The 24,988-nt window shown below is 45.2% G+C and overlaps 1 protein-coding gene across 4 annotated transcripts in view; it reads right to left on the bottom strand.

Moving 5' to 3' along the window:
* Positions 1-24,988, bottom strand: part of GNG12 (G protein subunit gamma 12) — a 128,964-nt gene that overhangs the window by 34,437 nt on the left and 69,539 nt on the right. Inside the window, exon 1 of one of the 4 annotated variants that reach the window (XM_047726789.1) lies at positions 2,130-2,228. The exons of the other annotated variants lie outside the window; for them this stretch is intronic. The gene's annotated coding sequence lies outside the window, so the exon portion shown is untranslated. Of the gene's footprint in view, positions 1-2,129; positions 2,229-24,988 lie in introns of those variants that run through there. 4 annotated transcript variants of the gene reach the window in all.

Below are 24,988 nucleotides of genomic sequence, written 5' to 3'. Positions count from 1 at the left end.
CTCCCTGGGACCAGGGGCTTCAAGGAGCATGCCATGGGAGACACGGGGAGGCTGCCTGGGGAGCACATGGGCCAAGCAAAGGGAAGTGAGTAGTAGCGAGATGGCTCAATTAGGTTGTGGTGAGGTCTGAAGGCCACCTTGAGGTCTAGCAGATATTTGTCTGGACAATGCTCAGTGACCATCAGCTGATTCTTCTCCCTTCCAGACTCCAGGCAGAGCTCCTGCTTTCCAGGAACACATTCTCTAAGAGGAGAACTCCAGGGACCATAGTTTCTGTTAATACTCAGGCCATGATTAGAATTCAGGGCCTAGCTCTTCCTGCTCGGAGATCCCCTCCCTCAGGTGACATCTTGATGGTCCATCCCCTCCCGCTGTGTTTGGATTTTTGCCAATTTAAGTCTCGGAAGATCATCTTAATTCCAGGCTCTACTGGAGAACAGAGTGAGTCTCTACAACCTCCTACCCACTGACCACCAATGCACTACAGAGTTGCCACACAGGGACCAGCAGGGTCTTTACGCAACCTAAGTTTATTGGACACCTACTGTTGCCAGGATCCACCGGAGGAACCAGGGATAGAGCAGTGAGGGAAGGCTGGCATTACACAGGCGACAAGAAGTGTTGTAGATGTTGTATGGGGGTGAACTCTATGCTGGGAAACAACAGAGCAAAAGGGATCCAAATGGTCCCGGGCATCCACGATGGACTTCCAGAAGCGGTGTTTAAAATCTATGCCTTGGGGTGCCCGGGTGGCTCAGTCAGCTAAGCGTCTCCTTCGGCTCAGGTCATGATCCCAGGGTCCTGAGGTTGAGCCCTACATAAGCTCCCTGCTCAGTGGGGAGTCTGCTCCTCCCTCTCCCTTTGGCCCTCCCCCTCCGCTTGTGCTCTGTCTCCTGCTTTCTCTCAAATAAATAAATAAAATCTTTAAAAAAAAAAAAAAAAATCTGTACCTTCAAAGGAGGAGCCTGCTTCAGAGTTGTCTACTTGGAAAGTTAGAGATTTACTCCTAATGATCCCCCTGTTGCTAAGAATATCCAGCAGATGAGTTTCAGTGGGAGGGAAGTGTTATGTTTCCATGCCTGTCCACTACAGCAAACCAGAGCTGGGCATGAAGCAGACACAGTGAGTTCAGACAGTCCAAGTTCAAATGGCCTGCTTAATCGAAGCCTAATGTGGCCATGAACGCCACTGTGAAGCTGGAACTGCTATGGGCAGTAGTTATAACTCTTCCAAAGTTACTTTTCAATCCTCTTCCAAAATGCATTAAAAAAAAAAAAAGAAAAAAAAGAGTCCCTATCTTTTGAAGCAATAATTCTAACCTAGGTAATTTATCCTAAGGAAATAATCCAAAGTATAAGGCATGTGCATGGAGATATTTACTACGGTACTATCTGCTGAAAAATGAAGAAAAAAATAAAAATTCACAAAACATACAAGTGGATAACCAATGGTATGTCAGCAAAAGGGAACATCCTACATCACTGAAGGTGTAATTTTGAAGGCCGTATTTCTATATAAAAATATTTAGGACAGTACCTTAAGGAAAACATTTGTACCTCCGGTACTCACAAGGTGTATAGAGATTATATATGCAGATTGACAAAGAGTGATTAGAATATAGAAAGGTGAAATTGATTTGCCTAGGTAGGACTATGAATGCACTTTGGCTTTTGTTGTTTGAATAATAAAACCAATGAAGAATATAACAAATAGATATAATCAAGTATCCCATATTTCTTCCTCACTCAGCTAGAGCAGAGGCAAATTACTCCTGCGGGCCAAATCCAGTCTGTTGTCAATTTTTGCAAGTAAAGTTTTATTGGCACATGGACATGTCCACTCGATAATGTATTATTCATGGCTGCTTTCACCCTACAGTGGCCGAACTGAATCATTGTGGAAGATGCTACATGGTCCACAGAGCCTGAAAGAGTTACTATCTGGCCCTTTACAGAACAAGTTTGCCAATCTCTGATCTAGGGTAATGAAATGTTACGGCTTCATTCAGAAGTCCACTATATGTATAACCCACCAGGTACTCCACGAATATGGACGGATAAACAGGGTATCACCTGTTTCGTACTTTCATCCAGTAGATCTTAGAACAAAAAAGAATTAAAATGAACTACCTCCCCCAAATACTGCTCTCCACTGACTGTTCCCACTTCAGTTCAGACATGAAGGTTATGCATTAATCATACAGCTTATCTAATTTGGACCTCAGTTCATTTTTATAAAATACATACTGGGGAAAGAAGATAGAAAATGACTTCTTAAAGATTATGAGTGCTGAGGACTAAAAAGCATTTCTGATGGTTTAAATGGTTTTTTGTTTGCTTGTTAAAGCTCTTCAGGGCTTTGGGGAGAATAAACAAGTCAGAATTCCTGGCTATTCCAAATGACTGTACACCTGGACTTCAAGGCCGCTTCTTTTGTAAGGTCATTGCCATGTGCACCCAACGTGGACTTTTCGTCCAAGCTGTTCCTACCGCTCTACAAAAATGAATTGACTATGGAAGAAAGTTCGCTGCTTTCTAGCTTAAGTCCCTACCAAGATGTTACCTGTGCTGTTAACTGCCTGGCATCTGTTTCCTTCGTTTGCAAAGAGGAGAAAGAGGTGAGCCCAAGCTTCACAGCTAACAGCTGGTTCTCAGATTTTGGAAGAGCTGGATCACCCCCAATAGGAACTTAGCACCAAAGTTACAAATTGCTCTTTGATTCCAGCATTCTTAGAGTTTATAACAATTAAACTAGCTGCTTGACATTAGAGCAAGTTATTGAAAAAATACTGTATTATCTAAGGACAAACTCTAAAATCAAGGCAGCAAACTCTAGGTCAAAACTCACCAACTGGCAGCTGGAGGGCTGGATTGGCCTGCAGACCTGTTTTATTTTGCCTGCAGGGAATTAGTTAAACACACACACAGAGTGCCAACATTTAGAAATGGAGAGTTTTCATATAAAAACCCAGGTATCTGGCATGTTTACAGAGAACACATTCCCATAGGGTTGCTGAGCTGGGGCAGATGGGTCTCGCTCCCTGTCCTGGCCTGAGTCCTCCAGCATCTGAGTTTTTGACCATGGGGTAAAAGATCTTCTGAAAAGTTGTTCTAATGTGTCAAGCAGGTGGTGGGACCAATGACAAGCTTAGGAATCAAAAACTTCCAAGTCCTGAGATAATTTCAGTTCTTCCTCCTTCTCCTCTCAGAGGTGGCACGAATGAGGGACAGCTCGCCAGACACAGATTCTCCAGCACTCCTCTAGAAATCACTTGAAAACAGGCAGTCACAAAAAGACTCCTTCACAGCAACATGCATTAATATCAAGAAACATTTTATCCTTTGATTTCAGTCTCTATTTATTACCCCTGACTATTCCCCAACTGCCCAATCTTTATTATTATAAGTATGTGCTGGGTTTCTTCCAGAGGTAAGCCACTATATTACAGATTCACAAGGAATCTAGGAATTCTGTGATCCTGAGGATTTGATTAAGTTCAGCTGAGAAGAAAGCACCCATACAGACCAAAGAGGTCTTCACTTCTAATGGCTCTAACTCTGTGCCACGCACTGTGCTTGGAGCTTTCATCCTCAGGTCACTCCAGGAGATAAGGATGATTATCTCAAAAGAGGAATACATTTTAGAGCTTTAAATGATAGAGTCCAACTAAGCTGAAGAAAAAGAAGAAAAACAGTGCAGAACAGTATGTACAAAGTGACGTCGCCCCCCTCCCCCACCAAAAGAGAAATATTTTTGGTTTTAAATAAAGTCACTATTCTTCAGTGAAAGAATGCTAGCAAATTACCATGTGATTAGTCTCGATGTCAGAGTGCTATATTCCACTCTTTGGAACATTCAATGATTTTTGGTGACCACAGACATACATTCTTTAATAATAATAGCTAATGTTTATTTTAATGTTTGTTAGAAAAACATAATTACACCCTAAATCAATGGTTTTCTGGATGATATTGTTTACGAAGAGGCTACTGTAAAAAATCCAGTCAAGAAGTGGGCAGAAGATATGAACAGACACTTCTTCAAAGAAGACATGCAAATGGCCCACAGACACATGAGAAAATGCTCAACATCACTCAGCATCAAGGAAATACAAATCAAAACCACAATAAGATACCACCTCATGCCAGTCATAGTGGCTAAAATGAACAAGTCAGGAAATGACAGATGTTGACAAGGATGAGGAGAATGGAGAACCCTCTTAAGCTACTGGTGGGAATGCAAACTGGTACCGCCACTCTGGAAAATACTATTATGGAAGCTCCTCAAAAAGTTAAAAACAGAGCTACCCGATGACCCAGCAATTGCACTACTTAAGTATTTAACCAAAGGAAACAAACACAGTGATTCAAAGGGGCACCTGCACCCCAATGTTTACAGCAGCAATGTTCACAATAACCAAACTATGGAAAGAGCCCAGATGTTCATCAACAGATGAATGGATAAAGAAGATGTGGACTATTACTCAGCAATCTCAAAGAATGAAATCTTGCCATTTGCAGCAACATGGATAGAACCAAAAGGTATTATGCTAAGCAAAATAAGTCAGTCAGAGAAAGACAAATACTGTATGATTTCACTTGTCTGTGGAATTTAAGAAACAAAACAGATGAACATAGGGAAAGAGAAGGAAAAATAAAATTAGATGAAAACAGAGAGAGAGGCAAATCTTAAGAGACTCTTAGCTACAAGGAACAAACTGAGGGTTGCTGGAAGGGAGGTGGGTAGGAGTATGGGGTAACCGAATTGGGTGATGGGCGTTAAGTAGGGCACTTGGCGTAATGAGCACTGGTGTGCACGCAACTCACGAATCGCCAAATTCTACCCCTGAAATTAATCATACAGTATATGTTAACTAAATCGAATTTAAATAAAAAAATTTTTTTTAAAAGAGGCTAACCTAAAAGCTGAGTTAACTTGAAATAGATTTAAAGAAAAACAGTAAACATATGATATCAGATGCCATACAGGTGTGCAAAATACTTGTGTTTTGTTCATTAGAAGAGTAAAGGCACAAGCTGTCTACTTGTTAATGAGAAGAACAAAGGTCTCTGATCCTGAAGGGCAGAATTCAGAATAAGGCTGGATTCACTAAGGAGAGCATCTCTGGCTGGCCTGACTGAAGTCACTTTCCAGGGTCTGAAGGAGGGAAGAAGGAGGGGAAGCTGGGCAAACACGAAATGCCCTCTGGTATTTCAGGAATCTGAATCTTGGATTCTCACCATTAACATTTAGTATGTGTTGTACCTCGTACCTGAAGCAGAAGCCAGGTTCTTCTTACCACAGCCAGCCGGGTACGCCAACATTATCAAAACATGGTTACATAAAGCAAAATGCAACACATTTTTGTTAGCAAATAATGAAAACTGCACCTAATCCCATGACATGAAGATTTGGGTCCAGCAGTTGAGAGGTTTTTGTCTTTGCTGCCTGCACACCCTAAGGCCATAGCCAGAACGTGAGCCCTCCATTCGGTTGGCTGGGTTAGGGAGGGAGGACAACAAGCCAGAATGCCCCTGGACAGAAGCACCTTGGCAAGGTGAGGCCCCAGGTTAAGAAGACAGCTGAGGTTTATTCCTATCTACCTATATTTGAATTTGCTTCTTGACCCTGTCACCAAAACAAAACCCAAAAGACAAAAAAACAAACAAAAAGAAAAAAACAAACAACCCCCCCAAACCCATTTAAATGTAAAACATACATTTTTAAAACTCTAGAAAACTCAAAGAGCAATTAATAAAGGTGGCTGTGATGTTTCTAGCAGCAGGAGCTAAGTTAGGAGGCAGACCCGTCATCTAGCTTTCTTTAAGTACTGCTCCCTGGGAGGCTGGGGAACATCAGTTGGACGCTACATTACTTTCTGGAAATGTACTGAGATGGAGAGGATGATATTTTCCTATAAGTAGAGTACTGAAAATGGCTCGTACTGTAATAACGTAACACGCCACTTTAGGTGTGTGAGTGTGTGAGAGAGAAGGGAGGAAGTCCCCAGAGGTCAATGCTTGAATGATGAGACCACTACTAAGGATACGCTCAGCGGTACTGACGGGGTTCTTACTTATTTCAGGCACTGTGCTAACTTATTTAACAACTGACTTATTGAACCGTCGCACTAATGCTATGAGGGCACCTACTATCATCCTCATTTGATGTAGGGAGAAACTAAGGCACAAAGAAATCAAGGAAATTGGAGCGAGCAAGCATCACAGTGCTGGGATCTGACCTTAGACAGATGAGCTCCAAACCTTTGCTCTTGAGTGCAGGTCCCTCAGATGCATTCTGAGCAAGATGGTTCTAGGTTAAGCAGCAGGAGTTTTGAGCTGCCAACTGCTGCATGCGGGTCTAGAGCCCGAGCCAAAATTCTTGGGGTGTCCAGGGAAAGGCAACAGCTACCCGGGCTGTTTCTTCTTCCCTAGCCCTCATGTCATACTTAGGCACCTTTTTAACTAACTGATTTTCAGATACGTAAAGCACATTCATGAAAAAGGATGCCAATTTGTAATCTGCAGAGAGCCTGCATATCATAGTGCAGCTTTCCAGAAATGGATGGAGACAAGGCTCAGGTCCAGAAGCATGAATGTGTAAGCACTACCCATAGAGCGGCCACAAGGACTCGGGTGTTTTTGTGAGGGGCTATGTAAATACAATCTCCTTTCATTGTCACTACAATCCAATGAATTACGCTTTAGTCCCATTTTACAGATGGGAAGAATGATGTCCAGAGAGGTTCAATCATTTGTGCCAAATCCCACTCCTACTAAGAGGTAGACCTGGGATTTGAACCTAGGTTTCTCTAGTCCCACCCAAATCTTCTGTCCCTCCTTGTATATTGCCTCAGGCAATATGCCATCCCCTTTAGCCACCTGGAGCCCTGGCTAAGTTCATAGACCCGAGCCACCTGTCAGACCTTGACCGCTTTGCCACTTCCAAGGTGTGTGACTGAGGGCAAGTCACTTACTATCTCTGTACCTCTTTCTTTATCTCCAAGATGCGTAACAACTGTACCCATCTCTCAGTCTGCACTGAGGAGTGAACGAGGTAGTACCTGTAAGGTGTTTAGAACAGTGCTTGGCACATAGTGACTATTCCATAAACGCTGTGAAACAAAGTACAAGTCTCTCTTGTGTGGGCATCTACACACAGCTGATAAGCCAAGCCAGGGGTAATGGACACGTCGTCAGTGGAAGAGGTACCTAAATCTGATCTCTCAGTGGCCAAGGAGCCAGCCCTTCACGGACAGTGGCTATGCGACCCAGCAGGCTTTTGATCTGAACTGCTGAACTGAAAGGATCCATTTGGTAGGGTTCTAGGCTTTAGTCCCAGATCTGACAGGAGTTAGCTGTGCAATTTGGAAAAGGCACTGTATTCTTCTGGGCCCCATTTCCTCCTGTGTTAAAACTACGGGGCCTCCCGTGACCAGGACACATGGCACAGGGAAATAAAGAGGGCAGAAACTGGTCCCAGTGCTCTGGGTTGTGGTTCTCTCACAGAGGAATTTTGTGACTTTGGACAAATGGTTTCATGTCCTTGAATTTTTATTTTCTCTCCTCAAAGATGAAGAAAATGGTACCTGCCCCCCTTATCTCATGGGGTTAGGGAAAAATAAGAAAGCAAATTTGAGAGCCCCTCTGTGGTGTTCTACGAGACCATCTCCTATTTCTGGGTAACAGGTGGACACTTAATAAATAAATGTTTGTGGAAATGATTTGATCACTTACTATGGTCTGGAATAAGCCCCTTATTACTTTCTGTCTCCTTAGAAGCTAAGGTCTCTGAAGGCAGGGTATCTTCATCTATATCCCCCAAAAAGTAAGCACTTAACTATCTATTGATTGAACCTGTGGAACGTAGCAACACATGAATTAGTGAACAAATGACTTTGAAGTAGCATGAAAAGCAAAAAACCAAAAACCAAAAAAAAAAAAAAAAAAGCTAAAACTGACCTAAAATTTTAATTAAAGCCCAAAGTACAGAGAGACAGAGGGGAAGATATGTAGGTATAAAGCTCTCCTGTATCACCTGACTCCTCTGAATTCTTTTCTTTGGGGAATTGGTTTGGTGGAGGAATGGCAGAGTTCAGATGCTATAAAGTGGTTACATTAACATACACAGCAGGTACACTGACTTTCTAAAGCTGAATACCAGCTGGGATAATTAAAGGCCAGAGCCTTCTCCTTCTTTAAAAATTGACTCCCCTATAAACTACCTGCTGACAAAGGCATAATTAAGTTGACTCCTGTAAGAACACATAAGGAAACTTTTCTCCTCCATTTTTAATTAAAAAAAAAAAAAAAAAAAGTTTCCATTTCCCCCCAAGCTCAATGAGCACTCAAATGCTCCATAACTAAAAGGAAAGTTACAAAACACTTTTTGTTTTCTTTCTTTCTTCTTCTTCTTTTTTTTTTTTTTTAATTAAGTCTGCAACATCCTTTCTTCCCAGTAACCAATTCGTCAGAGGTCTGGAAGTGGCTTGTGCTGGGGAAGGCATCCGGAGGGAGGCAGCTGCCCAGGAGAGGAGGTGGTCACACTAGCTCTTCACTGGGGGATGGAAAAATGCCCAGGAGCCTCCTCCATGACTGTCCGTCTGTGTGGCCTAAAATAAAATCTGCAATTTTTTTTTTTTTACACTGTTCTAAAAATAGGGGTTTGGCTTAAATCCACCAGTTGGTGTTCTGATTTTTAAATAATGTGCAAAAAAAAAAAAAATCATGCTTAATCTAATGAGTACTGGTAAGTAATTCAGAGAGATTACAATTTTGATCTCAAGGTTCTAAAACATTCATTCTTTTAGAATCTGGGCAAAGGTGAATAGAGATAAAAGGAAGGTTGGTGATAATGATGTGGAAAGCTTAAACTCCAATTTGAAAGCAAAAGGCCAGTAGACATCCCTAAAGTAAGATTTTAAAAGTTTTCTTGGAGGGGAGGCAGGTGATGGAGGGAGCTATAATTCAGTAGTTCACACAAAATAAATGGAAGAGACTGGTGAGTTTCGACTTATATCTTTCCTGATGTCATTTCTGGAACCAACCTTCATGCACACAAAACTAGAAATAATTCCTAACAAGGATCTTTAAAAGCGAAGAGTTTTCTGAGCGTTGGGTGGTCCAAGACTTGGTCTTTGGGATAAGACTTTTTTTTTTTTTTAATTTTATTTATTTGACAGAGAGAGAGGCAACGAGAGACGGAATACAAGCTGGGTAGTGGGAGAGAGAGAAGCAGGCTTCCCGCTGAGGAGGCAGCCCGATGCGGTATTTGATCCTGGGACCCCGGGATCATGACCTGAGCCAAACGCTGAGGCTCAACGACTGAGCCACCCAGGCGCCCCTTTGGGATAAGACTTTTAAAAGCTCCCTCATTAGATGCCAATCATAATGTATTTTAAGAAAGATGTGCTATTATTGCATCTTAATTAATGAGGATTAATTTCAACATAAATGAAATGGGGCTAATCTTTTTTTTTTTAAAGATTTTTTTTTTAATTTATTTTTCAGAGTGAGCACAGGCAGACAGAGTGGCAGGCAGAGGCAGATGGAGAAGCAGGCTCCCGCTGAGCAAGGAGGAAATGGGGCTAATCTTAAAATAAGGCTTTCAATAGAAAGGAGTGAGGTGAGTGAGGACTGCTGTAAAAAGCAAGTATGAATGCTGTCTGCTTCTGGGAAGACTGAAGTACCTTCAACAATTGATTTTGCTTGTGAATTTTGGCAACACAGTTTTCAGCTAATCTCCAGAGTCCAAAGATTTGGAATTTCGTGTGTGTGGGCAGCATCATGTGTGACCCATGAAAGCCACCATCTCTTCTCCCCCTCTCCCCGGAACAAACACCCACAAACCGATGGGGATGCTCTGAAGGTTAAACTGGCTAGCTCAATTGTCCAGGAATGTACGCTATGCAAACAATGTCGGCTCCCCGTGCCAAGGCAGAGATACCAGGGGACTTGAGGCTGCTGGCCAGGAGAAGGATGGGGAGGCATAGTTCTATTCATTGGGGCAGAATGAGAACCCACAGAGAGTGGCTGCAATGTTTCACTCTCCTAATCTGCAAAAGACAAATACTTACAGAACTTGCTATATTAAAACCAGAGACTGTTAGTCTGAGGAGGGCAGGGAAGGCCAGCAGGAATGAAGAGCCTTCCTTTTAGGGAAAAAAAGGCGGGGTGGGAGGGGCTGGGGGAATGGGGAGAGATCTGCGAAGTGGACTGCAATTTACTTTTTTAAAGGATTCTTGGTTGCAAAATGGTTCTTTTGAAGAGGGGAAGTCCTGGGTATTTAGGAGTTTGGTTAAAGATCAATAAAGAAATCCCTGGCTTTTTCAGATGCTCCTGCAGAGAAAGAAACCAGTGTCAGGAGGCAGGCCGCCAATCAAAGATCGGTCGCCTGATAGGAAAGTCAGAGCAGCCTCGCAAGGGTACCCTAGGCTTCTGGGAAGAGGCAGTTTACTTTGCAAAAATCTCCTTTATGCACTTTTTTTCTTCTTTGGAGAAATACAAGGGATGTGGGATCTTCAATGGAGGCAGCAAGAAGGGGGCGGGAAGCAGAATGGGGTGGGGGGGCATCTCTCCCTGGGGTGTCGGGTGTTTCCCTTGCACTCTCTTAGGGTTCCTGAAATAATTAACATGCGCTGCCATTCTTGTTTTTCTAGTGGTGATTTCATCCAGTCCTTGTAGAAACTCAGCATTAAATGTCAGGGTTTTGTCTTCTGGAAGGCAAAACTCCCCTCCAAACAAGAGAGTTCTGCATACCGCTGAGAGCACGTGGGATCCGAAACGTTTGCAGAGTGCTAATCATTAACACACTGCGTTTGAAGGCAGGACAGCCTTTCTCTGCTGACTATCTTCTTTCCTTCCATTGGGTCCTGCCCTGTCCTAGTTTACTTTCTGTTTCTCCCACTCGTTTCCATGCATCCGTCTGTAACGCAGGCATGCGAAGTCCCCAAAAGCCTCTCCCTCTCTGCTCCCAGCTCAACACTTTGCTCACTAACACTTTTTCAAAATAAATTCATCTCTGACTTATTTTTCCAATGCCTCTCCCTCTTCTCACCCTCCACCCCCACCCGCCGGGAGTGTGTGTGTGTGTGTGTGTGTGTGTGTGTGCATGCACACAGGGGTGGGGTGGGGTGGGGGGGCTCTTCTCCTTCCCAAGTAACACAGGATAAGGAAGGAGAAGTAAGATCTGTAAGAAAATGTAAATAAAAATGCCTCCGAGAGAAGAGCTGGTAATTAAAGCGTGGAGGCAGCCTGACCTGGGTCTGCAACCTGACTTTGTCCTTGCTTAGCAGTGAGGCTTTGGACAGGTCACTAAACTTCCCTAAACCTCAGCTGCCTGGTCTGCCAAATGGGGAGAACAATGTAACAACTCCTCCAGGGCTCTAAGGAATTAAAGGAGGTGACGAACCATATGCTGCGTTCCCAGCGCCTGGAGCCCAGTAAACACTGGACCAATGCGTGTTTTGTTATCATCCCTACGACTATTATTATAATATAAACTCTTTGGCTAGGAATGTCACCTCCCCTCTGTCCCCAAGTGCCCAAGGAGTAACAAGGACTCAGTGCTTCTAAAAACTCCAGATCGGTATCACAAGGAAGGCCTGGATGCAAGTCCTGGCTGATCACCGGCCCTGGGAAGCACTGCTCAGAGGCAATGCACAGCATAGGGCTATTTTTAGGCCTTTTCCATCACAGCACAGTGGTTGCTCTGGAGGCCTTACCTGGCCGCCCAGCCGTGGCCACATCCCCCCCGCCACAGGCTCTCAGCCTTCCCAGGAGGACACAGCGTGGCCCCAGACTCGGGAATTACTGCTCACTTGCTGTACCCCACCCCCAACAGCTCTTCTCACTTCTGGTCTGTCTTGAGAACAAGGACAAGCAACAGCTTCTCACGAAGACGACAAGGGCTCTGCCTGCTGTGAGTCACCCGCTAAGGCCTGTCCCCACTGTAGACTCTCCCAGAAAGTGACACAAAACACACAAAGTCGGGTTCCACATCTCAGAAAGGCTGATTCACCGGGGCGTCTTCAGAGCTGGAGCTGTGGGGATGGGAGGTTCACCGCAGCCTAGCCTGCCAAGAGCCTAGCCTCCAAAAAGAAAAGAAAAAAAAAAAAGAAGGAAAGAAAGAAAGAAAGAAAGGAAGGAAGGAAGGAAGGAAGGAAGGAAGGAAGGAAGAAAGAAAGAAGACGGAAAAGAAAGAATGGCTGAACCTTCCCTAATAAGGTAATGCCACATGCCATCTGTGGTTTCCAATTGCTCAGCACGCTGGGATCATATGACACTCAGTGCGGGCCTGGGTTGGAGCTTGTATGAGGCTCTCCAGGAAGATGAGAAAGTCTCTGGGGTGCCCCTGGGGGTTACAAATGAAGGGGGAACCGCTCTGCTGGTGGCACCCGCACCCCCCTGATTAGCCACACTTCCTGCTGCCCCCTGCTGGCCTCTGGCTTTGCAGCCGCAGGCACCGAAGAGCTCAGGGGGCTTTGCAGGCCAGCTCTTTCTCTCTGAGGAGGTACAAGCTTCCTGAGGGCAGAAATGCTCCTTGACGGCTTTTGTCTCACGCTGCTACGCTTATCACAGTGTAAGCCACTCAGCGGTTACTCAGTAAATGCTTGAAAATGGAACAGTGCTGAGAATTTTACAGATCAGTAGGTGATCACTTTTTGCCCTTAGCCCTCCAACTTATAAACCAGCAGGATTTCAAGAGCTGGCTTCAAAGAAGATTCTTAGGGAGCATACTTTCCCACAGAAACAGTGTGTAGCTGGGGGGTTAGGCTCCCAGGCCCACTCATTTCTCAGAATATCCTGTGCATATTTATACACCCTCTCATTGAGCCGGACTCACATCAGACCGACAGATCATGTGCAGAAGAGACTTCAGTCCCTTCCATTTACTTCAATGATTCATTTTAGTTACAGCATCAGGGATTTGCACAGATTTCTTCCCACGTCTTCTGGGATGCATCTCCCTATTTTAGGACATTTTACGTAGGTAATGATACGTAGGTAAGTATCTCACATCAGATACTTTAAAAAGAACATTTAGACAGGTATTTTTGTTCATAATTTAACAAAAGATACTTGTACTTTCGTTTTTCCTTCTGTATTAAAAAATACAAGCTTTTCGACTGTCTGAAACTACAATTATTATTTGGGCCACCCAGGACTTTTCCAAACATTTTATACACACGCATGCACACTCACACACACCCCTGTATATCCATTCATATTTACCTATTTCCAAAAAAGATTTGTAAAAATTCCAGCCTCCATGACTGGCCATTTGTATTCTTGTTACACACACACACACACACACACACACACACACACACACACACATTAAAATATTTATATGCCACTAAATAAGCCAATGACATTAGCCTTTAAAGTAAAAACTACAGTTGTTCAAAAGTAAGGCAGAGTCTGTAAGAAACTTTTTTGCTGGGGCACAGGGAGAATGTTTCATGGTCTACCTCCAGGAATACTGCTACATGTACAGAGAAAAGCCTTCTGTGCTTCAGAGAGAAGAACAAACACCATCAGCAGCCTGGCCCAGGGTGAGGACAGTCTGTGGCCTTGGTGGCCAGTATCCTTCAGAACCCGTGGTGTGGCCGCTCCAGGGAAGCACCAGTCACTGCCCAGGATGGGGCCTTCCAGCATGTCAGAGCCTCTGTGTCTGGGACCACGAGCATAAAAGTTCACACGCACCCAAATACTTGCTGTGGCACCTACTCCCTTTACTAGCTCCCTGGCCACTTAGGTCAACTGAACGGCCTTACATTAGCCCTTGTTCCCCATTCAAAAGCATCCCTCAAAAGATAAGCCTACATATTTTCCACATGAAATGCAAGATACCTCTTGTATCTCTAGGACTGACAGAAAGCATTAACCCGTGGATGATTCCAGAAGTGGAAAACCAGAACAGCACTCAGGACCATCTCATGAACAGAACGTACTCAACGCATGTACTCAATGTGCCTCACTCCATCTTCTGGAGCTTACTGAACTTCTAACCCAAATCAGCATCTAGCGCAGCAAAACTGCGATGTCAGGTTAATGACCGTGAAGCATGACAAGTACCAGTGCATTTGTATCACAGCTGTCTTTCAACAAGTTATTGCCCAGATATAAGTAACTGCCATTTCTTCTCCACCCCGCTGCACAGCACCTGGGGAGAACTCATTATGGCCCAATCTTGAGTGATGGAGCTGACCCTTTAATGGGAAGCTCTGAATAATGGAACGTTCTTGTTCACAGCCCCTTTCTCCTATCAGCTCTTATGGAGAATCTCCCATCATTGGGAGAAATACAATTTAATCAACATAGCAATTAATTACTAACTCACCTTTTCCTTGGCATTTCAGGATGTTGCTCTGATTCTAGCTCTGATCAGGGACAAGAGGACAGCTGTCTAGCTGTAGCACATATAAAAGACTGGGCTCGATGTACTTAGGTACTCATGGACAACTTTGAAGTATGATTACTTACTTTCAAAAATGTCACACATGAACAGAGCACTTTTGTCTCTTAGAAATGCAAAGTGCCCAGGGTGGGGTGCATAGGTTTTATGTAGTCAGATCCCAGTTATTTGAGTTGTTACTCTAATTTAAGGACGACAGATGTGAGGCACGTATGCTGCCTCTTTCCCCTCCTGTGCCCGCGGCAGACATCACTAATGGATCCCAGTGTTCTTTCTTGTTGGGCCCAGACATGAGTTAATTAACAGCACTTTTCAACACCAGGGTTCCAATCAACTGTAGGTGGTGCATATGTTGAAAACAATTAGCTATTCCTGTTCTGATTTCGAACACCTTAATTTATGTAAATGTATGCAACTGACAGTTGACTAAGGTATCTTTACTTTCCTAGCAATGTTCTCTTTATTCTCAGCTGGTCCCTTCACTAATCTAGCTACAAATAATATTAGCCATCACCCCTTGCCTTTACTATGTGCCAGACACCCGTTAGTCAGCACTAACTTATATCCCCCTAAGTCCTTACAAACGTCCCAAAGCAGAGATGGGTAGTGTAAATCTGATCTGTATTATAGCTTCTAGCAACTTTCTCTGGTGACTCCCAGGCTGAATTAGTGGCCTCCTTTTGGTGTCCTCCACTGCCACCACTGCACTGACCTCATTGCACTACAATGGCAAGTTCATGCAACTGTCTTCCCTACTCAATGAAGACAAGACCCACATCTTACTCACCTTTGAATGCCCAACACCTGGAACACAGCTGAGTACATAGTGGGTGTTCAGTGCATATGTTGCAACAATTTTTTTTTTCAAAGTTCCTATTTTCAAACATTCTCAGAGCTTTGATTCAGGCAGGCCCTACAGTGAACAGTGAGCCATGGCAAGCTACCATGGGAGGTCATTTACATCATAAAGCAAGGTGTGTTGGTCAGGTGAGGCAAAGCTGAGGTAGGGTCAGGGCAGCCCCCAGTGGACTTTACAAGTCTGCCCTTGGCCTTGCTCCACCTCCCTGCTTCCGAGCACTGAAAGTGCCATGCTCGCTCACTCACTCACAGATCTGTATTTGCCTTCTGACTTCACTGGCTTTTGTCCCCTTCCTTTCTCTGCCTGCCACACTGGATTGTTCTCCCCAGTTCTACAATTCCAGCACTTAGTCAAGTGTCTGAGCAGTGGTGCATAAAGACTCCTTGAAGGGGTCTGGAGTCAGAAGGGCACTGGCCTGAGTGGGGAGCACAAGGAGCTGTTTCCAGAACCGCCCTGACAGCTCTGGGTGGTTGTCTCTGTTCTTATTACTGGGAGAATGCCTGTGCTGGCAGGACAGGTGGGGAGCCCTGAAAGTGACACCGGATTTAAATTATCTGCAAAGTTCTCACTTCTCCTTTTTGTGAGCCTGCCAGGTCCAGAGCTGGTGTTGTCACTCTAGAAGAGCCCCAAACCCTTTCCAGCTGCCTCGGGGCCCCCTCCCAGTCCGCTTTGTGCAGCTCATTCTACTGTGACACGGCAGAACCTGGGGTCTCCTGCCTCTTGTGACCCTTCCAACCATCATGCCCAGAATTTCCTTGCCTCCATTTCTCCTCACTAGCCCGCTGCACAGATTCTTGGGAGGATCAAGTGTAACCTCCCAGCAGGGCCCACAGGGCCCTTTGAGTTCTGACTCCTGACTACCTCTCTAGCTTGCTTCTGACCCCACCTACCTCCCACGCACCAGGCTCTGGTCACACCTGAACTTGCCATTCCCGTCCCTGCCACAAACCTCCACCTACTTTTGTGGTCTCCAGCTCAGGGGGCAGCACCTCTCTGCTCACGCCAGACGCTCTGGAGTCACCCGGGGCCCCCCTCTCTCCCACTGCACCTCCTCTTCCATCTCCTTGTCCTGCTCTCTCTCTGCATATGCAGTATTTCTCAAATTCATGTGCTTTTATTTCCACTGCCAGGTCCACATGCTGGGACCGTGAGCAGCCGCCCACTGATCTCTGCCACACTGTCACAGTTTCCTAGCCCGTCCACCTGCCATCAGAACTCCACCAATCCACTCTTCACAGCCAGAGTGATCTTTCTGAAAGACAATTCATATCGTGTCCCTCTCCTTTTTAGTCTTCTTCTACAGCTTAGATATCACTTCCTCCAGGAAGCCTTCCTGGTGTGCTCCCATAGCATATTTCTTCCATTAAAACAAAAAGTGTGCAAAAAAACCCCAAAAGCCAAAACAAAACAATGTGTGTAGTTCTTCTCCATTAGAAGCAAATTCCATGAGGCTCTGCCTTGCTCTCCTCTGAACAATGTGGTATTTTTTATGACTCCCTCTGTACCAGGCACTCTAACCCGCCACTCCAGAGCCATCTCTGCCTTCTGCCCTGCTGGCAGAACAAGTGCACCCTTTCTTCATGCGACTAGGGTAAATCTACACTGGTCTAGGCCACATAAATGACCCCCCCCCATTTGTTAAAGATGAGTTTTGGGGTGGGCATATGTACAACTTCTGCCAATGACACATGAGAAGTCAGCTGGGGGTGGGGCCCGGGTTTCTAAAGGTCTCTTCATTCTTAAGGAGGGATGCATAAGAAGCAGTCCTCTATGTGCCTTGGCATTGACAGGAAAGGATGAGCTGCCTACAGCCTTTCTGTGCCCATGAGGAGAGCTAGCTGATGCTTTGAGGATGACACAAAGAACCTGATGTTGATGAGCTACTAAACTGGTCAAGTGGAGAAGGCCTGCATCGGAACTTCTTTTTAGATAAGTTGGCTTTTTTCTTACTTGTAGTCCAAACAGATGTAGCTACATAGAGTATTTTTTCCACTTTAGATTGTCTTAGAGGTAGTTAGGTATAAATCTTTTTTCTTCTGTTCCATTATGGGCCTTCTGAGGGCAAGGTTTACATTTTATATATCCTTGTATCCCCCAAAGGCAGCGTGGCTCATCTCATCACACTCCTGGGCTTGAATGAAGAGCCCACAGTGTCTCCTGGCTTCATACTGGGAGATCCCACTACTCTCAAAATGGGTCTTGCCTTCTTCAAGGGCTTCATTTTTTCTTTTTGTTTCTACTTTTAAAATCTTTGACATAGAAAGAAACATCAGAATATACAAGCTCTGCAGTCAACTTTAGGAGGCTAACCCTATCTTACCCACCCTTACACACTTCGTAGTACTGAGTACATACTTTATGCGAAGTGGATACTCAAAATGTTTGCCAAATGAATAATTTAATTTGCTTCTGGTGAGTCAACGGCACTTAAGACTTTTACAGAGTCCTAGGGTCATAATGATGAACAGTAATTATCAACAAATGTGCTAAATATATCCTGATCCTCGGCTGTCACTAGTGGTCAGATTTTGTTTGTTTATAGGAAAGCCTTGATACCACCAAGAGGCTAAGGCTTTAAACTAGGACAACAAGCAGAACTAGGCGTTGCAGAGTGAGCCAAAGACCAAGGTTCAGTCGCCTGGGGAGTGTGCACTGAAAGCTCATCCTGTCTGGGCTGGGCCTTCAGGCTGCAACCAGATATGAGAGAGCCCACTGTCCTTCAGGGGCTTAGCATCCGTGGGGTGGGGGAGAGAAACACAACTTCTCAACAGTGCAGCAACTGTTCTATGAAGTAAGGCAGAGGGTGCGAGTGGGATTGCTGGGCAGCGCTGAGCTGGGAATACCTCCCAGAGGGACATATGGACGGTACCTGAATGCAGAAGGGGAATTAGTTCATCAAAGGAACAAGGAAAGAAAAAAGAAACAGAGTAGCACCTTCAGGCTTATAGTTCATAAAAAGCCCCTTCTGACCACATCCTGGGTGGCGGTGGGAGACGAGGCTAGAGTTGGACAGCAGCTAGGAGCCTGCAGCAGTAACTCACTGTGGAGTAATGGGCTTCTTGGGCTAGAAACAGATGGATGACAACTGATGCTGGGCACAGGTCCCCAAGAGTTTGTGGCACTGTGCCTAGTGCTCAAAGGGTAATAGCTTTGGACACCAGTCGCCCACCTTCTGGGTCTGGGATGGGGTAGGGGTTTGTGTTGGAGGCAACATGGTACAGGGCAGTGGTTTAAAATTTCTCTTGGCTTATAAAATACTTGGTTAGAATGAAATACGAAAAGAAGTAGAGCAGCTCCATGGGACCCAGGGTGTGTGTGCATGTGCACACATGCACGCGTGTGATATCAAGTCCTCCCTCCTCAGTCACCCCATTCCATAGTTGGGGTGCTCATGGTCGGTTCTGGTGCCAGCACTCCTGCTGCTCCTCTGTGACCAGTTCAAGCTTCTCTGACTCATTTTTTACCCCTGCAAGTCCCATGAAGGATCTGGACCTTAACATCTCTATAGTCAACACCTACTTTGGATTTCCAACTTTGGGCAGCAAAAGGGTCCGGTAAAATATCTTGGCCAACCGACTGCAAGGGTAATCCCTACTTTGAGGTTTCTGATTTGATGGAGCACAGTGTCTCACTGTCCCCTTGGCTGGGGTTTAGGAATGCCTCAGCCCACGTGGCCAGGTAGAACCCGGCTACCCAGAGCCCATAGCGTGGTATGACTTTTCTAATTGTGCCATTATGAGGAAGCAAGTAGGAAGCTCTGTTCTTGTTGGGAAAAAAAAAAAAAAATCCACATGAGTCATGAATCTCCTCTAGCCTATCACTTACACGTCTTCCCATCTCTCAAGGGTCCACTAGCTCTGTTAATGACAAGGTGAACACCTGATTCCAACTGCATCCTGGGAAGGTGAACACAGAAGGTGACAAGTAATAGGGACAAAGGAGCAATGACGCGTGGGACCCCTAGCACCTGTGCTCCCAGCTCACGCCTTTCGGCCTACCAGGGGACCTCCCCCTACTGGCCATCAACTACCCCTCCAACAGCTCCAAAACCCTCCATCTATGTCCTTTAATATACATAATTTTGGTCACAGTGGGGGGTGGGGAGTCTTTTACTTAGAAGGAAGAACACTACTTTCCTTGAGAAGGCTGACCCCAGAGGCTCTAGTTCACGCAGGCCCGCAGGGATGCTGACAAATTCGGAGGAAGATTCAAGATGGATGGTTCGGTTCAATTAAAGAGAAAAAGCAGCAACGAGTAGAAGGTTATGGAAACAAGCCTCAGAGCTCAGAACCACAGGTGTGAGGAGGAGGTTTCAGTCTGACTTCACCTGGGTTTCCTATTGCAATGACACATAAAGAAAAAAAAAAAATCAAGCAACCAAACCACTGGGACTGAATTATTATACCTGGAGAATGATTAATGTGGCCTGGGTCCTGTTTTCCTTCCTCAGAGCTCACTGGCTCCGTGACAACCAAAAAATATGACTTGGTAGCAGGGGCCAGTTTGCTAACCAGGGAAGCAGGTCCTCTGCCCTCTGTGTTCCCTGGCGTCGGTGTGGTGTCAGGCCTGGGGAGCGTGCCTGCTCAAGGCCTACTGAGTTTCCTCTGCACGTCAGAGCACACACGGATGGTGCAACACGGGTGGCTGGCTCGCCACCCTGGCAGCCCTCCGGCCCTGGCTTGGAAAGGCTAAAGAGACACTGCTAGACACCATGAGAGCAGAGCAAACAAACCCAAACATGTCTACCAGAAAAATGTGAAGCAAATAAAATGAGCTGGGATGCTCCCTGTAGAGGTGTTTCCCAAAAACATCTGCCATAAGAGCGGCCTTTTCCTGACTGTTCCAATGGAAGAATATCTATCTTATTACCCACAAAAAATTAGATGCAAAATCCTGGCCCAAGAGCAGCATATGTATCCTATAACATTAATGAAAGTTAGCAGAGGTGCAGTTTGGGGTAAAAGGAGTATGAAGAATGGTATAGCTCTTCCTTAGCGAGTCTCCTGTGTTGGCTAATAGTCCGAGAACTCTTCAACTCCATAAACACTGATTAAGGACCTATTGCATACATATAAAGTGCTATAGGAGGCAGCGTGGTCTGGTAGTTAAAAAAGGAACTTGGGAATCATGTGGGCCAGATCTGGGTCCTGAATGCTCTGCTCCCTTCCTGTGTGACCTCCACAAAACTACATAACCTCTCTGTGCCTGGGTTTTCTCAGGTAGATAGGGTTACTGTGGGAGGGATACTTAAAGATCTCAGAGTAACACCTGACTTATAAGTACACAGTACTGTTGCCTATTACTATTATTATTATTACAATTTTTCTGAGCCTCAATTTCCTCATCTAGAACTAGAAAACAGACATAGGGTTGCTGTGAGGATTAAACAGAATGATGCATGTATGGTGTTCAGCCTAGTAACTTATACACAGTAAGTGTGCAATAAATGCTAGTCATTGTTATTCCTAGAAGATTCTCCCCAAATTATTTTAAAAATAAGACGCCTGGATCTGAATGATGGTCCATGCAACAAAGAAATCCTTTCTTTGAACAATGTTAGCAAGGAACATTTTGTGACAACGCTCCCCACCCTGAGTTCTACTGATGAACATAACACCCCAGCTCTGTGCTAATTAAGCTCTGTGCTGACTCTTCCGGGAGCTCTGATAACCCTTCAAATATTCTAGGCTAGCTGCCTAGGTGGCTTAGTTGGTTAAGTGACTGCCTTCGGTTCCGTCATGGTCCCGGAATCCTGAGATCGAGTCCCACATTGGGCTCTGTGGGGAATCTACTTCTCCCTCCGACCCTCTCCACTCTCATGCTGTTTCTCACTCACTCACTCACTTACTCTCTCTCTCTCAAATAAATAAATAAGTAAATAAATAAAATCTTCAAAAAAATATTCTAGACTTCCCTTTAATCTGATATTGATATGCCATCCAGTCTGCCTTTTAAGGGACGACTTAAAATTGTGGCTTTGTTGGGGCGCCTGGGTGGCTCAGTCAGTTAAGCGTCTGCCTTCGGCTCAGGTCATGATCCCGGGGTCCTGGGACCGAGCCCCATATCGGGCTCTCTGCTCAGTGGGGAGCCTGCTTCTCCCTCTCCCTCTGCCTTCTGCTCCCATTGCTTGTGCTATCTCTTTCTCAAATAAATAAAATATAAAAACAAAAACAAAAACCTTTGGCTTTGTAAAACAGGGAGCAAGCCACAAAGGCTTCTGAAGCCCATCGACTGGGCTTGGAGGGAACAGAAAAGTGGCGTTTTATGGTATCAAACACTAGAAGCAGCTCTCATAGCTGCTAACCTCGTGGAGCTCACCCTCCACCCTGGCCGAGTGCTGAGTGTGTTCTGCACATGACATCACTGAAGCAAGGGCCCTGGCAAGTTCCAAGATGTTGGAAGTGTGAGCGGAGCTGTGGGCTCTAACCCATGCCTGGCTCTAACCCATGCCTGGCTCCAAAGTCCATGCACGCAAAGCCTGGGACAACTGCCTCCCTCCCCAAGGAAACTGCACAGGTCACCCAAGGGCAACTAGCTTCTAATGATTAGATCACTCCCATTGATACTCTTAGGGGAACCAATTCAATGCTTTTTTTTTTTTTTCTTTCTGCTACTTGGCCAATCACGACACCTAGTGGCAAGTTGAGGACAAACATCAGTCTCCTTAAAAGGCCAGCGGGTGGTGAGCACCCAAGAGCGCTGGGGTGGGGGTGGGGATCTGATGGATCACAGCCAAAGGGAGGAAACTGAGGCCCAGGGAAACAAAGCTAGCCACCTAGAGTCAAAAAGAGAAGGAAGCCAATGGGGAGCAGCATGGACAGCCTAGACACTGGAGTCAAGTGCTGGGTTCTGATTCAGAATTCACCTAAATCCTACCCTCAGCAAGATACTTCCTTAGATCGTTGAAAAATACTGATGGAGCCCTACTATGTGCCGGTCACTGTGCCTGATGGTGGGGACATGATGATAAGCAAGGATGACAAGTCTCTATCTCCCCAGTCAAACAGGAAAGGAGGACACTTGCACAGGACTCAACAAGAATACCACCAGTTCATAGGAATTGCAGACTTACCCAGCGGCCAAGTAGCGTGGTACTGAGCCTGAGGTACTTAGCTCCTGTACTCCGTCCGCCGGCCAGCTGTAGGACAGCAGTGCGACTGTTACTTTTGCTTGAAAAATGAGTGGCAGAGCACTTCAGCTAAGAGCAGTCAACGGAGGGCTCTGATACCTCCCTAAGTTTCTGAAAACTGAGGTTGTTGGACTAGCTGTAGGGGTGGAAGGCCTCATTCCAGCTCAGTGCCTCTCCTAGGATTTGGGGGGTAGAACTAGGACTAGAAACAAGGTCTCCTGACCGAGTCTCGTGCTCTTTCTTCATACGCTGTGCTAGTCAGTGATGATTAATAATGACTGGTCGTGGGGTGCCTGGGTGCCTCAGTGGGTAAAAGCCTCTGCCTTCTGCTCAGGTCCTGATCCCAGGGTCCTGGAATCGAGCCCTGAGTCAGGCTCTCTGCTCAGCAGGGAGCCTGCTTCCCTTACTCTCTCTCTGCCTGCCTCTCTGCCTACTTGTGATCTCTCTCTGTGTCACATGAATAAATAAAATCTTTAAAAAAAATAATGACTGGTCGCTATCGAATGCTTACTCTATGCCATGTTCTGAATTTGTTAACACCCCATGCAATCCTCTTCAGAACCTATGACACACCTTTAAAGTGGATTTTTTTAAAGATTTTATTTATTTATTTAGTCATAGAGAGTGCAAGCTCAAGGCAAAGTGGCAGGCAGAGGCAGAGAGAGAAGCAGGCTCGCTGCTGAGCAGAGAGCCCGATGTAGGACTCGATCCCTAGACCCTGGGATCATGACCTGAGCTGAAGGCAGTGGCTGAACTGACTGAGCCACCCAGGCATCCCTATGACACACCTTTAAAATGAAAGTAATACCTGAGTAAAAATCATGCTCTCAAATGGTTAGATAAAGAAAAAGTAAAAAGGTCCCAAGATAAATGGAGAAACTTCCAACCCAACCCAGTTATGAGATTCTTAACCACTGCCTTACCTCTGTTTGAGCTAGTTACATGGTGGATTAAAAATAATTCTGTATCAGTGTCCTCAAGCTCTCACAACTGGCATGAATAATGGGCCCAGGCAGATGGTGGTTCAAAGATGAATGACTGTCCAGGGAAGACATTGCTCAACAAAATTACTTTGGGGTAACTCTGGGTCTCTAGAAACAGCTACAGAGCCTGTAAGGCCAAGTGCCAGGCAGACCTGACCCTTTGGTTTTACGGTGATTCCAAATAATAAAGCATGTTCCAGGAGAAGAACGGAGTACATCAGGGGTCAGTGAACTCTCCAAAATGGTACTGCCATCAGCCTTTGTTTGCTCCTCCCTGGGGTATCTAGGCAGCACAGGCTTTCCGTGCTGGGGGCGATCAGACAAACCTCTACAGGGATTCTGCAATTGGAGGCACTGAGTTCATGAGGACCTGGCCGTGGGGCCACAGGAAGCACGTCAGCTGCTTGCAACAGGAACGCTTCCTCCTGCACCTGGAAAAGCAGCCCCGGCAGCTTCCCTGGCCAGGGTCTCTAGAATGAAACTCAGCAGGCCACAGTGAGAACATAAGCTAGATATGCTGGAATGTTCAGCCCAGAATGCTCTGCTACCTTTCTCTGAATGGCAAGGTCTCACTTAGTCTCCTAGATCTAGAGCTCAATGCCTACCTGACTGTCACCCCTGTCCCAGGCCAAGTCTGCCTCTCAAGGGACTGCTACACTCCCACAGCATCCAGCACAGGATTGTGGCCCCAGATTTGTCTGTCTGTGGGCTCTGAACATTTTTAGAAGACAGACTGGGTGGCCAATCTGTCCTTAAGTATTTAGCACCTCATACTGTCTGAGTTGCATAGTGTTGACTTCCAAAGAACTGGAAAGTAAAGCAAGGAATTCAGGGCTGGGAAGAGGTTTAAGAGGTCAGGGTGTTTGAATTCCTGCCCAATATAGAATTTCCCTGAAAATATCATTACAGAAAAACTTAAGTTTTAAAGGTGTGTGTGTACAAATATACATACAGATCTTGCTTGACTTACCATGGGGTTATGTCCCAGTAAATCCATTGTAAGTTGAAAACAGTGGAAAGCTGAAAATGCTTTTTATATACTGACCTACCAGTGGACCACTTTCTCATACTGTACACAAAAATTAACTCAAAACTGACTAAGGACCTAAATTTGAGATGTGAAGCCATAAAACTCCTAAAAGAAAACATAGGCAGTAATCTCTGGGACACTGGTCTTAGCAACATATTTATGGATGTGTCTGCTCAGATGAGAGAAACAAAAGCAAAAAATTAACTCTTGGGTTATACCAAAACAAAAAGATTTTACACAGCGAAGGAAAACATTAACAAAACGAAAAGGTAACCTATTGAATGGAAGAAGGTATCTGCAAATGATATATCTGATAAGGGGTTAATATCCAAAATATACAAAGAACACAACTCAACACACAAAAAAAATCTCAAATATTCAAATTAAAAATGGGCAGAGGACTTGAATAGACATCTTTCCAAAGAAGACATACAGATGGCCAAGATTCATGAAAAGATGCTTGCCATCACTAATCATTAGGAAAATATAAATCAAAACCACAATGAGATACTACCTTATACCTGTCAGACCAGCTACTATGAAAAAGACAAGAAATAGTAAGTGTTGGC

The sequence above is a fragment of the Lutra lutra genome, chromosome 4, assembly GCF_902655055.1.
Source record: "Lutra lutra chromosome 4, mLutLut1.2, whole genome shotgun sequence".
Taxonomy (NCBI): domain Eukaryota; kingdom Metazoa; phylum Chordata; class Mammalia; order Carnivora; family Mustelidae; genus Lutra; species Lutra lutra.
The sequence above is the reverse complement of the archived record's forward strand: the minus strand, read 5'-3'. Positions and strand labels throughout refer to the sequence as shown.